Source organism: Aedes aegypti, chromosome 1 (genome assembly GCF_002204515.2).
Source record: "Aedes aegypti strain LVP_AGWG chromosome 1, AaegL5.0 Primary Assembly, whole genome shotgun sequence".
Lineage (NCBI taxonomy): Eukaryota > Metazoa > Arthropoda > Insecta > Diptera > Culicidae > Aedes > Aedes aegypti.
In genome coordinates, this window is record NC_035107.1 from 191,120,574 (window position 1) to 191,133,623 (window position 13,050).

Sequence of the window (13,050 nt, forward strand, 5' to 3'; positions counted from 1 at the left end):
TGACGGGTAAGACTATCCGTAATTAGAACTAGATTTCCAAGTCTAATTCCATCAATCCAAAACCTGCTGAGGCAGAGTATGCTGGTACCGACCGTAGCCAGCAGCTCTCTAACGCAATTAGCAAAGCAAGCAAAAGCAGCAAAATGACAGTCTTTCGACTGATTCAGATCAGAACCAAGAACCGACATCCGAGCCGACATAAAGCCAACAGCAAAGCCCAACTTATTATTCCAACCACGTCGGTTCGATTAATTGAATCATGATTCATGCTGCATATTGGCAGAAGCATCGTCAGCCGCGAACACAATGACCAGAACGACGTCGACGACCTGGATGCTGCTGGGTTGCGCAAATCGATTCGGACGCGGATTTTGGACTTTTCTTTCTCCATGGGGCGTGGGATGTCTGCGTTTTTCTCCTGCGCCCGGAGGGAAATTGGAAATGACGAACGTGTCCAATTGATGGATGGATCGGTGTAGTCGGAGGAAAAACTATGTGCAAAGGAACCTGGCAGCAGACGGTTAAAATTAGCCTCAATTCAAACGGTAATCAAGAGACTGTGGACTGACGACAATGACAACTGTGGTTCGTTTCGAACGGCAGACTGCGCTATAGTAGTGATGAAAAAAGTTTCCCATTCGACAATCGCGATTCAATTTTCACCACCACAGCTGTTATCGGTGCGAAAGAATAGTCAAAATGGAGCTTCTGCACGGATTGAGTTAGGGAGTATCCATAGCTATACCTGAATAGCTTTTTTGTTGATTGACAAACACATGCCGTATTCACAGTGAATACTGGGGAAACTGGAATTCCTATTGGGTTTGTCTGGATATTCAGCTTATAAGTTGGAATTGTCGGTTTCATGACAATCGGTACTGCTTTTGTAATATAAAATGAATTCCGGGAATCATTTTCTTGGCATCACATCCCAACTGGAACTGAACCAAAATCCCAGTTAAGTGTTCTACGAAAATTTGAAATGATTTGGAAGAAATTTGACTGTGCACAGGCCATTTGAAGTTTATATGGAGATTATTGTGGAAAACGCCATCCTTTTGTGTTCAGCCCTCTATCTCTTTGTCATAATATTTTATGGAAAAGTGAACACATTCTTCTCATGAAATTCTTCCAGCTACAATATTGCCAAAGACTACATTTTGATTGGACGTCAGGAAAAATTCAGTAAGCTCCACCAACTATTCGACAGGCAACAGTGGTGCTCCTGGCGGGAAGAATAGATCAAAGTAATCGAAACCTAAAATTTATGGAACGTTCGGAAATGGAACCCAGACATGACTCTGCTTTATAGCTGCGGAAGTAACAACGAGATCGATGCATATTTAGTTACCCTGTATGTAGCAGAAGAATACCAACAACCTCTCGGTATCTGGACATTTGCCCGAATGCCGTTAATGGCGTCACACAGTGGGACCAAACTGAAAATTGACGGTCAAAACCTCTTAGAGGCGTTTTAGGTCATAGGTGTCTTCGGGACATTGTTTTGAATTAGCATCCCGAGTAATAATAAAAAATCATTTTTAAATTATGCTGAATAGGGCACCCGAGAAAAAAATATTTTTTTGAAAAAATATTTTTAGGGCGTTCATCACTTTAGCAAAGTTTTAGATCTATTTATTTTCAACAACTTTGCTGAACATACTTGATAGTTTTGACTTTGTTTTCACGGTTAAATTTTTAAATTTAACCTATTTTATAATAATTACCTGTTTTTTACCATTTCTATGCTTAATGTGCAATTTATGAACATAACATGTTCAACAACATTTTATATATTATAAAAATACACAACTTTGCCGAACATTCCAAAGCTCTAAAATCGTCACATCGAAAGATATATTGAATTTATGTTAAATTTTTTATGATTTTCGACCATTTTTTCTAGGCAAGTTTCTCCTAAATCGGCACTTTTCGGCAGCCATATATAGTATACTTTGATGCCTTATTATATTAGTTAAAACCCCATGGCAATAGAATGATCGGGTCTCACAGGGCACATTGATTTCAACCATTATTTGACCAGCTTGGAATTTCGATTTTAAATAATTTTTTGACCTTTGTATGCTCACAGTAAAATCAATAAACTTGGAATACTCTGTATTTATTATATAACAAAATAAAATATTTTTGAAATTGTTTATCGGCATATCGGTCTATTTTGCTCGAAGTAAGAGGGAGCATGGAGAAGAAAGCAATGAATACTAGATGGATAGGTACCGTAAGGGAACGGCGAGAGAAATTGGATTAGATGTTGAAGAGGGCATACCATATGAAACAGTATTACTTGAAACGTCACTTCCTTGTGGCTAACGTTCCCTATGGGAACGGCTTGGGTGTGTTTTGAGAATGACACTACCAAGACAGCCTGGACAGCTTTGTCACGCTGAAACAGCTCAATTTCAGCAACAAATCTTAGTAGCCGACGATAATTCGGTTTCGGTCACAATCTGACAGAGATTGTCAAGGGAACCTGTCATCAACTGTCACTGGAAAACCGCACATTCGAAAGGCAGAACGTGAAAAACCGTCAAAAGTTGGCCAAACTAAAACTGGATGTGATTGAAAATTCAGAATGTTTTCCTGTGCTGTCGCATATAAAATCGTTGATTATTGAATTATTGTCGATTAAACTAAAATTGCTATCGATTTTTTTTTTAATTTTGTGATCTTTTTGATAACAAATGGTATGTAATAATAGTTTTGACCCATCTTGTGCTCTCCGAACCATTATGCACAACCCAAACATGAGAAGAAGAAATCAAAGAAGCCTAGAAAACAAGCCAGTTGTCAGTGAGCTGTCTCCTCTCTCTCAGGTCACAATGCGTGAAAAATTTAAGAACAAATAATAATAATATGTGTTTTATGATAAAAAGCAAATAATAATAGAGAGTAAAACAAAATTTCGCCTTTTAAGTCCAATTTCTCTAATTTTTGAACCATTAGGTTGTTGTGCCAGCAAAAGTGAACTTATGCCCGAACTCATGTTACATGAGAAACCTACCTAGTAAATTCTCAAAAATAGTATTTATTAAAAAAAAAAAACATGTCTTTCGATGCAATACTTTTACAGCTTGCCAGCTTACACAAATGTCTTCAACTATGTTTTATGATTTAAATAATAACAGAATATCCCAAGTTTATTGATGGCACTGCGAGTACACAAAAGATTAAAAAACTATTTGATGTCTAAATATTATTCCATGCTTGTCAAAAATGGTTGAAATCAATGTGCCCTGTGAGACCCGATATAATGAGGCATCAAAGTATACTAATTATGGCTGCCGAAAAGTGCCGATTCAGTATAAACTGGTTTCAAAAAATGGCTAAAAACTATATAAATTTTATTATATCTTCCGATGTGATGATTTCACAGCTTTGGTATGGTTGGCAATTTGATGTATTTTTGTGATATATAAAATGTTGTACAACACGTCTTGTTCATAAATTGCACATTCAGCATAGAGATGATCAAAAAACTGATATCTATGGTAAAATAGGTTAAATTTAAAAAATTAACCGTGAAAACGAAGTCAAAAATATCACGTATGTTCAGCAAAGTTGTTGAAAATAAATAGCTCTAAAACTTTGCTAAAATAATAATCGCCCTAAATCTTTTTTTTACAAAAAAAAAAAAATTTCTCGGTTGCTCTATTTAGTATAATTCAATTTTTTTTATTGCTCGAGATGCTAATTCAAAACAATGTACCGAAGACGTTTATTGATTGCACTGTGAGCAGAAAGAGGTCAAAAAATTATTTAAAATCGAAATTCCAAGCTCGTCAAAAAATGGTTGAAATCAATGTGCCCTGCGAGACCCGATCATTCTATTGCCATGGGGCTTCAACTAATATAATAAGGCATCAAAGTATACTAAATATGGCTGCCGAAAAGTGCCGATTCAGGAGAAACTTGCCTAGAAAAATGGTCGAAAATCATAAAAAAATTAACATAAATTCAATATATCTTTCGATGTGACGATTTTAGAGCTTTGGTATGTTCGGCAAAGTTGTGTATTTTTATAATATATAAAATGTTGTTGAGCATGTTATGTTCATAAATTGCTCATTAAGCATAGAAATGGTCAAAAAACTGATATTTATTATAAAATAGGTTAAATTTAAAAATTTAACCGTGAAAACGAAGTCAAAACTATCAAGTACGTTCAGCAAAGTTGTTGAAAATAAATAGATCTAAAACTTTGCTTAAATGATGAACGCCCTAAAAATATTTTTTCAAAAAAATATTTTTTTCTCGGGTGCTCTTTTTAGTATAATTTAAAAATGATTTCATTTTATTACTCGGGATGCTAATTCAAAACAATGTCCCGAAGACACCTATGACCTAAAACGCCTCTAAGAGGTTTTGACCGTCAATTATCAGTTTCATCCCACTGTGCGTCAGTCTTTTGGACGGATTCGAAATGCCACGGAGCGTGGGTTTGATTCCCGCTCCATTCGGTGGAAACTTTTCGCGAAACGAAGAAAAATATTGTCTTATTTTATAATTGTAAAAACCTATGAAAACAAATAAATTAATTCTTAAAAATCTGAAACTAACATTCAGCGAACAATCACTACAGTCGCCCAACAAACAGAAACTTTCATTTTACCATGATTTATGCAGTGTGCCAATGCGTGTGTCTATTCATAGCGATAATGCAACCGGCGAAAATTTAATCAGGCGCATAATGTGCATCGTATCGGCATCCTCCTTCTGTCGGCATTCTGTCGTCGTTCGGGGCTGCTGGTTGCAGCTGCTGCCGGCTTCGGCTTCGACAAACGCCAAAATTCGAACCCTTTTTCCGATTAACTCCCCTTTTTTCCTGTCGCCAGCCGTCCCCGACCGGAATTACATAACAGGATTATTTATTGAACATTTTAAACAAACATCAGTTAAAAATATAAAAAGTTGATATAGTTTTATTATCAAAAGGGCTTTGTTCTTAGCTTGTTATATGTTTTTTTTTTAACAGATTCTTAACTAAATTTCTTTTATTTTTTACATTGCATTCGAGAGTTTGTTGAAAGTTACATCTGAAGTGATGGACAGTATTTAAATTTGCACTAAATTTGTAGTTTTGCACCATCATTGAAACACAATATGTAGTAATTTTGTTATAGTTATAATAAGATTTGCTATACTCTTGTTTTATTTGGTGCAATTTTTGTTTGAACTTTAGTTATTTAGCTACAAACGTTAATAATCCTATCAGAGAAACATTCTGTTCTAAACTTGTTTCTACCGACTGGTCGGGTCCCCAGTCGCAGATAAGCGCAGCACTTGGCACAGTCGGTCGCTGGCGGGAAGGTAAGAACAAAGCCCAAACAAATTGAAATATAATGCATGATTTGATGAGAGCAGCCAGTTTGGCAGCAGTACGACTGGGAGCGCAACAACGGTAACGAGTTTTGTGAAATTCGAGCCACGTTCAAAGACCGCCGAAGCCGACAACCGCTGTGCTGTAGGGGCCAAAATTCTGCGAGTTTTAAGGTGAAGATGAATTGAAGCTTAACTTCAAATTTTCAAGAGCACGGATCTGGAGAACCAAACACCCTTTTAAGCTGAAACCTTAATCGATTGGTCACTGACTGGTGGTGACCAATGGATTAGGTTTCCAACTCAAACAGATGTTTGGTTCTCCAGATCCGTGCTTTTGAACTTTGGCTTCGATTCATCTTCACCTTAAATGCAAACGGAGTTTTATATAATATGAGAATAGACTCAATTTGCGAGAGCCATTCATATTTTTGATACTCGAATTTTGACGCAAGACCCAACATTTTAGACCAAAGTGATCAACGCATGCTATTAAAATTGCATGCCAATGGAATTTAGCGCGTGCAGAGGGTTTTGGTTCCAATGTTCGTCTATCAATAAACAATATGACGCATACCGTAGCATGACGGCGCGACAGGCATTGTCGTTATCGGCATTGCCGGAGGTGTTCGTGATTCACTGTGCTGCAGAATACTGCTTTTGTTAGTTAAAAATGTTCGATTTTTGTTAAGGTGTAACGAAAAAAGTGAGAACTTATCTAGATAAATTTTGATTTGATTGAATTTTATTGTTCCTCTTAGTAGTCCACGTAGTGTTTTTCAATATCAGGAAACAAAATGTTTCGAAAAATATTTGTGAAAAAAATAACGACACAATACCTGTATAATAACTAAACACTTTAGGTTCAGAATAAAAACAAATATAAGGTTCACATGATTGAACTAATTGTAAGACCATTTTCAAATGGATTTCAACATTATGTGTTTTACTTATGTAAACGTAAAACGTTAGAAATGTTGTCCATTTTCGATAGCGTTTTCCTGACGGTGCACGGAAGAAATAGAGCTCACTCCTGTAGCTGCACGCATTGCACCCATAGTGGTGGATTTGGAACGAAGAGTGCACTGCGGGTGTGCGACTCCATTGATGCGAATCGATCGGCACGATATGTGTGTGTCCTATATAAGCAATATATTTTCTTTTGGTGGGAAGGTACTCTGTCTTGACGATTTGGATTGCATATTTTTGACTTGGCTACTTCATAATACTCGATAATTATTTTCGATCTTAAAATCATTTTTCGCTTGCTTTGGACAATGAACAATATTTTTTTTTAAATTCAAGGATTTTGTGTATTAAGTTTTAACATCGATAAAAATCGCTAACATGCTTGCAACCACACAGAAGAAAGATGGTATCTAAGAATTCACAACTTCCTCCAAAAAAAGCGAGATTCAAAACTGCCACTAAACGTGGCAAAAATGGGTGAAATGATGAATGTTGATAATTGCATCGAATGAGCAATCAGTTTGATGCTTTAGACAAATTATCTGAACACCATATTGAAACAGCCTCTAGCTTAGGCTCTTTGATTCAAGTGAAAAAACAAAGAGTGCCGCCAATCGTGATCAGTTGTTACGAATTCGGAGGATTTAGGCAGGATATCTTGAACTCCATTAGGGGAAACACTTCCAAATCGCAAAAAAGGAGACTGTCGATTTTTTTCGAAAACCCTTGAAGATCACGAACTTTTTCTCAAACATCTTAAAAAGGAAGGTATATTTTTTTACTCATTATGAAAAAACTGAAGTTTGTTCAAGGTAGTCATGAAAGGTCTCTCAAGTGACTATAAGTCACCTGAAGAGATCAAAAATGGAATAAACGATTTACTTGGATTTTCCCCAGTCCAAGTAATCATTATGAAAAAGAGAACCCGATCTGGCATTGCTCGGAAAGGGCTTTCTCAGGAATATTATTTAGTTTTATTCAACAAAAAAGATCTAAATAATATTAAGCTTTAGAAAAACCAAGACTTATGTTCGATGTCCGTTTAACATGGGAACATTTCCAGAAACCTGGAGAAAATTCCAGAACCCCACTCAGTGCCGTTGGTGCCAAGAGTGGGGTCATGGAACAAAACATTGAGATACCAAAAAGTTTGTATGTGCAAATTGCGGGTGCAACCAAAAGTCAAACTTTTGGGATTGCCCTTCATGTAAACGAATGATCGAGGCTCGTACCAGGCAGATGAATGGTAATGTTTTTTTTGGAAATTCCCTTGGCAGAATTTCAAACAATGCTCATTTTCCAGTTAATGATCGTTTGCCTAAGAATCATACCCATCAGGTAAATTGTAATCATGCTCATTCACAAGCTAATTTACCCAAGGAACATCCTATGCCGATATTGTAGCAGGCAGTTTCAGCTCATCGCCTTCAAATTTTCCTCTAACCGTTCTAATTGTTTCAAATCACATGGAAAACCCCTGCCGCCGCAGGCAACTCCTATTACGTCTCTTCATTAACGGATAAGGTGGGTAAATGGCTGGGCATTGCGTACCATTGGTACCTCGTGTACCCGAAGGAACAAAATAGACCCCTCTGTGCGGTCCTAAGCCTGCTGCCCAGCAACTCCTATCCCTACCTCCTCGCGGTACTGGCCGGGGTACGAGTAACCTTAGGGAAGATCGGGTAACCAACCCCGGTGGGAGATTTGGTCGTATGCTGACAGGGAAGGAGGGGGGTTGCTTCGGCAAACCTGGAGCGTCTGTACTCCATGTTAGGAGCGGCTCACAACAGCGTCTGTTCCCCATGTCAGGGGCGGCTGATCATCGTCCGAATGCCAGAGAAGGACTCTAAGCTAAACTGTGTACTATGGCCCTAGCTATGCTGAAGGACCACGGATTTGACATCGTGTAGCGTTGTGGGAAGTGTGTTGGAAGGGATCAATGGAACGAACGTTTAGAGGCAACCATACCATCTACCAGAGCTGCGGCAAAACACATACGAGCTGGGAACAGCTTTTATAGTGATGGGTGATATGCAGAGGCCCGTGATCGGGTGGTGGCCAATCAATGAAAGCATGTGCAAGTTGAGGCTCAAAGGCCGGCTTTTCAACTTCAGTATAATAAACGTGCACAGCTTTTATCCGGCAGCACTGATGATGACAAAGACGCTTTTAATGCGCAGCTCGAACGCGCGTACGACAGTTGTCTAAGCCACGACGTCAAAATCATCATAGAAGATCTAAACGCTCAGGTTGGCCAGGAGGAGGAGTTCAGACCGACTATTGGAAAGTTCAGCGCTCACCGGCTGACGAACGAAAACGAGTTACGACTAATTGATTTCGCCGCCTCCAAGAATATGTTCATTCGTAGTACCTACTTCCAGCACAGCCTTCCATACCGATACACCTGGAGATCACCACAGCAGACAGAATCACAAATCGACTACGTTCTGATTGATGGATGGCACTTCTCCGACATTATCGACTTCAGAACCTATCGTGGCGCTAGCATCGACATTGACTACTATCTAGTGATGGTTAAACTGCGCCCAAAACTCTCCGTCGTTAACACCGGACGGTACTGACGGCCGCCCTGGTTTGAACTAGAGCGGCTCAAGCAACCGGATATCGCAGCGGCATATGCGCAGCACCTCGAAGCTGCATTACCGGAAGAGGGTGAGCTGGACGAAGCCCCTCTTGAGGACTGCTGGAGAACCGTGAAGGCAGCCATCAACAATGCAAGAGAGCAACGTCGAGTACGTGGGACGGAGTCGACGGAACGATTGGGTCGACGAGGAATGTAGGCAGATTCTGGAGGAGAAGAATGCAGCGTGGGCGGTCATGCTGTAGCAAGGGACCCGGCAGAACGTGGAGTGTTATAGAAGGTAACGGCAACAGCAGACCCGCACCTTTCGGGAGAAAAAACCCCGCCTGGAACGGCTTCGTGCCGAGAGCTGAGATGTGCAGGGATAAGGATGGGAGCATTTTGACGGACAGACGTGTGGTGATCGAAAGGTGGAAGCAGTATTTCGACGAGCACCTGAATGGCGCTGAGAGTACAGGCAGGACAACGGAGGGAATGCCTTCGTTAGCACTGCGGAGGCTGGAAACCAACCAGCTCCCACTCTGAAGGAGGTTAAGGATGCCATTCACCAGCTCAAGAACAATAAAGCTGCTGGTAATGATTTTAGCGGAGCTTAACTCATAAAGATGGGTCCGGAGAGGCTGGCCATTTTCCTGCTGTTGTTCCTGCTGGCCTACAATGTATTATCCTAGATCATCTTCCGTCGTCTGTCACCTGTTGTAAGCGAGACCGTGGGAAGTTATCAAGTCGGCTTCGTTGACGGCCGATCGACAACGGACCAGATATTTACTGTAAGATAAATCCTCCAAAAATGTCGTGAATATCAGGTCCCAACGCATTACCTTTTCATCGATTTCAACGATAGTATCGACCGCGTAGAGCTATAGAAAGTCATGGGTGAAAACAGCTTTCCCGGGAAGCTCACGAGACTGATAAGAGCGACGCTAGAAGGTGTGCTAAATTGTCTTAACCCTTCAGTCGTCGCGCGGTTTTCCACCGTCAGAACCACCACGCTGATGCTGTGTACGATAAGCGAGGTTTTTTCACCACGACTGAAGTGTTAAGGTTTCAGGCGAACATTCCAGTTCATTTGGAACCCGCCAGGGACTACGACGAGGTGATGGACTTTCGTGCCTGTTGTTCAATATTGCGCTAGAAGGTGTTATGCGGAGAGCCGGGCTCAACAGCCGGGGTACGATTTTTACGAGAACCAGTCAATTCTGTTTGTTTGCTTCGCAGATGATATGGACATTGTCGGCCGAACATTTGAAAAGGTGGCAGACCTGTACACTCGCCTGAAATGCGAGGCAGCAAAAGTTGGACTGGTGGTGAATGCGTCCAAGACAAAGTACATGCTAGTTGGTGGGTGTTACGATAGAAGGGAATACGTTGGAGGTTGTCGACGAGTTCGTCTACCTTGGATCCTTACTGCGGCTGACAATAACGTTAGCCGTGAAAAACGGAGGCGCATCATCAGTGGAAGTCGGGCATACAATGGCCTTCATAAGAAGCTGCGGTTAAAAACGATTCTCACCCGCTCCAAATGTACCATGTACAAAACGCTCATAATGCCAGTAGTCATCTACGGGCATAAAACGAGGACATTGCTCGAGGAGGACTTGCAAGCACTTGGAGTCTTCGAACGCCGGATGCTTAGGACTATCTTTGGCGATGTGCAGGGAAACGGTGTGTGGCGGCGAAGGATGAACCACGAGCTCGCCCAACTCTACGGCGAAACCAGTTTCCAGAAGGTGACCAAAGCTGGAAGGATATGATGGGCAGGACATGTTGCAAGAATGCCGGACAGCAACCCTGCAAATATGGTGTTTGCTTCGGATCCGGTTGGAACAAGAAGGCGTAGAGCGCAACGAGCTAGGTGAGCGAATAAAGTGCGCATCGATTTGGCGAACGTGGGGCAGAACAGAAAATGGAGAGATGCGGCCACGAATCGAATATTGTGGCATGAAATTGTTGATTCATGGTGATAAGCTCCATCGAGGTTAATACGCCAATGAAGTATTATCCTCGATTTTGCTAAGCATCAATCGATATTATCCTCGATTTTAATCCCGGTATTAACTTTAGTGCGCCGATTTTGCCACACTAAAGAAAATCCGACATTAACCAAAATGTGGCTACGTGCTTGATTTTGATTACACGCACACTAGTGTAGCTATGAAAATAAACGTCAAAGGAAAAAAGAAAAACAAAACAGAGGATGTTGATATTACTTACGTGAGTGATTTCTGCTGTTTCCTTTGTTTTCTGCCAATAGTTTGCAGTCTCAGGTTTGCAGTTAAAAGGTTAGTATAATAATACCTACTATGAAAATTCGATACTGAACTATAAAAATTCAACTGAAGGTAACCAAAGTCAAGATGATCACCCGCTCCGGGAGCTTGGACTGGCATCGTCATCTGGACACTGGCTGTCAAGTTGGTTTGTTAACGAAAGGGTCTTCTTCGCTCGGCAAAGTATGCCAAAAAGACCCGCAGACGGACCGGAAGGACCACGAAATCGAGAAGGTCAGCAACATTTACGAGGTTCGAAAGGTGCCGCAGTTGTTCCGACCGCACCAGCTCAATAACACCACATTCATCAAGTTATATGATGTCACCAAGCACAGGTTGCGCATTGCCGAGCCGTACATCACCTACGGATATACGACGCTGAAATCGGTCCACCACCTGATATACAAGCGCAGATTCGTCAAGTATCGAAAAAAAGCCACATTTCGATCACCGACAAGTTTGTGTTTTAGCGTAAGTTGCTCAACGGCTACAAGGACCGGCGTCGTGAATCTGGTGTATCAAATCTGCACTTCCGGACTCCCATTTTGCAAGGAAAACGATTTCCTGTGGTCGTTGAAGTTCAATACCCCAAGCGTGGATGGTTCCAAAAGGTAGGAACGATCAAATAACATTAAAATCAATTTTCAATAAATATGAAATTTGCATGTACAAAGAGATACGATCAATAAATTGCTCAGAATCCATCAATAATTGAAATGAGATTTTAAAGAAAGAAGGGGCAAGATAGATCAGTGTGATATTGAAGCGCAATTAATATTTGTTGGTGACATAAATGATTTTATTAGATGACAAACGTGTAGCTACTTGAGGGATACGAGTTGTTTTAATTGTTTCTTTATTTTTCTTTAAAAGTATATAATGTATCGCTAAGTTCCTTAAGCGATACATTACATATAATCAACGTACACTGCCGTGAATCGCAGGTCAGTCCCATCTGTAAAAAGTAGGCATTGAGTTTGAGTTTGTGAAGTTTTCCATACGAATAGTCCATAAATTCCAGAGAATTGGAACGTGTTCAGTTTTGATGAAACTTTCATAATGTGCTTTTTACTATTATATCAAAAACAGTTCATTTTTGCGGAAATCTTTAGTGATACTTATATATGGTTACTTTTTATTATGGAATTGCTATTTTTCCTAATTTTTCCGAACAAATCATATTATCTCATTAGTGCAGCTGAAAGTGCATTTGAAGATAATTTGAAAAATGAGCTCAACTCAATTTTGACGAAAACGCAGATGGGACTGACTTGCGATTCTTGACTGTACAATACTGTAGAAGGGACAAGTTGAGGTCACCTTGATATTTAAATCCATTTATATACCATTAGACTGGCCCAGCTCAGCATGGGAGAAAAAAAAAGTTGTATAATTTCACGGGGCACCCCCAGGATTATTCCTTAGGGTTAGAGGAAGACTTCCTGAAATTATCAGCTCATTTGGTCGTTCCATGAGCTGGCGCATTTGAATTGAAGTTAATATGGGATTCCCAGCTCAAACATATGGGAAACAGCATTTCATCTCCTATTTGGGTCAGAAAAATTGTTTGGACCCAGAATGTCAAAAACACTACTTGATACCATAGGGAACAATATTGTAGAAGGTTGTATGATGATTAAAATTTAGAAAGTTGGTGTTTTAACTATCTGAAGTAGATTTGCAATAATGCTTAGTATTTCTTCAACATAGCGGGATGGTAGCCACTAAGCGCATCATAGCCACCTATGACGCTGGACGAGCTGCGGTACAAGATGCATGCATGTATGTGATTGTACGGGAGTGCTGATCTAAGCCTAACTTTCAACAACTGAAAGGGTAATAAAAATGCGCCTAATTCCAGATACAACCTTC

At 40.3% G+C, this 13,050-nt stretch overlaps 1 protein-coding gene and 1 long non-coding RNA gene across 2 annotated transcripts in view; both read left to right on the forward strand.

Annotated features, from left to right (window-relative positions):
* The window catches only part of LOC5577501, an 833,563-nt gene that overhangs the window by 602,314 nt on the left and 218,199 nt on the right, over positions 1-13,050 (forward strand). The window lies entirely within an intron of this gene.
* On the forward strand, positions 10,919-11,882 carry LOC110679853. The gene is made up of 2 exons (XR_002502755.1): positions 10,919-11,190; positions 11,251-11,882. It is a non-coding gene; the product is annotated as an uncharacterized LOC110679853 (long non-coding RNA).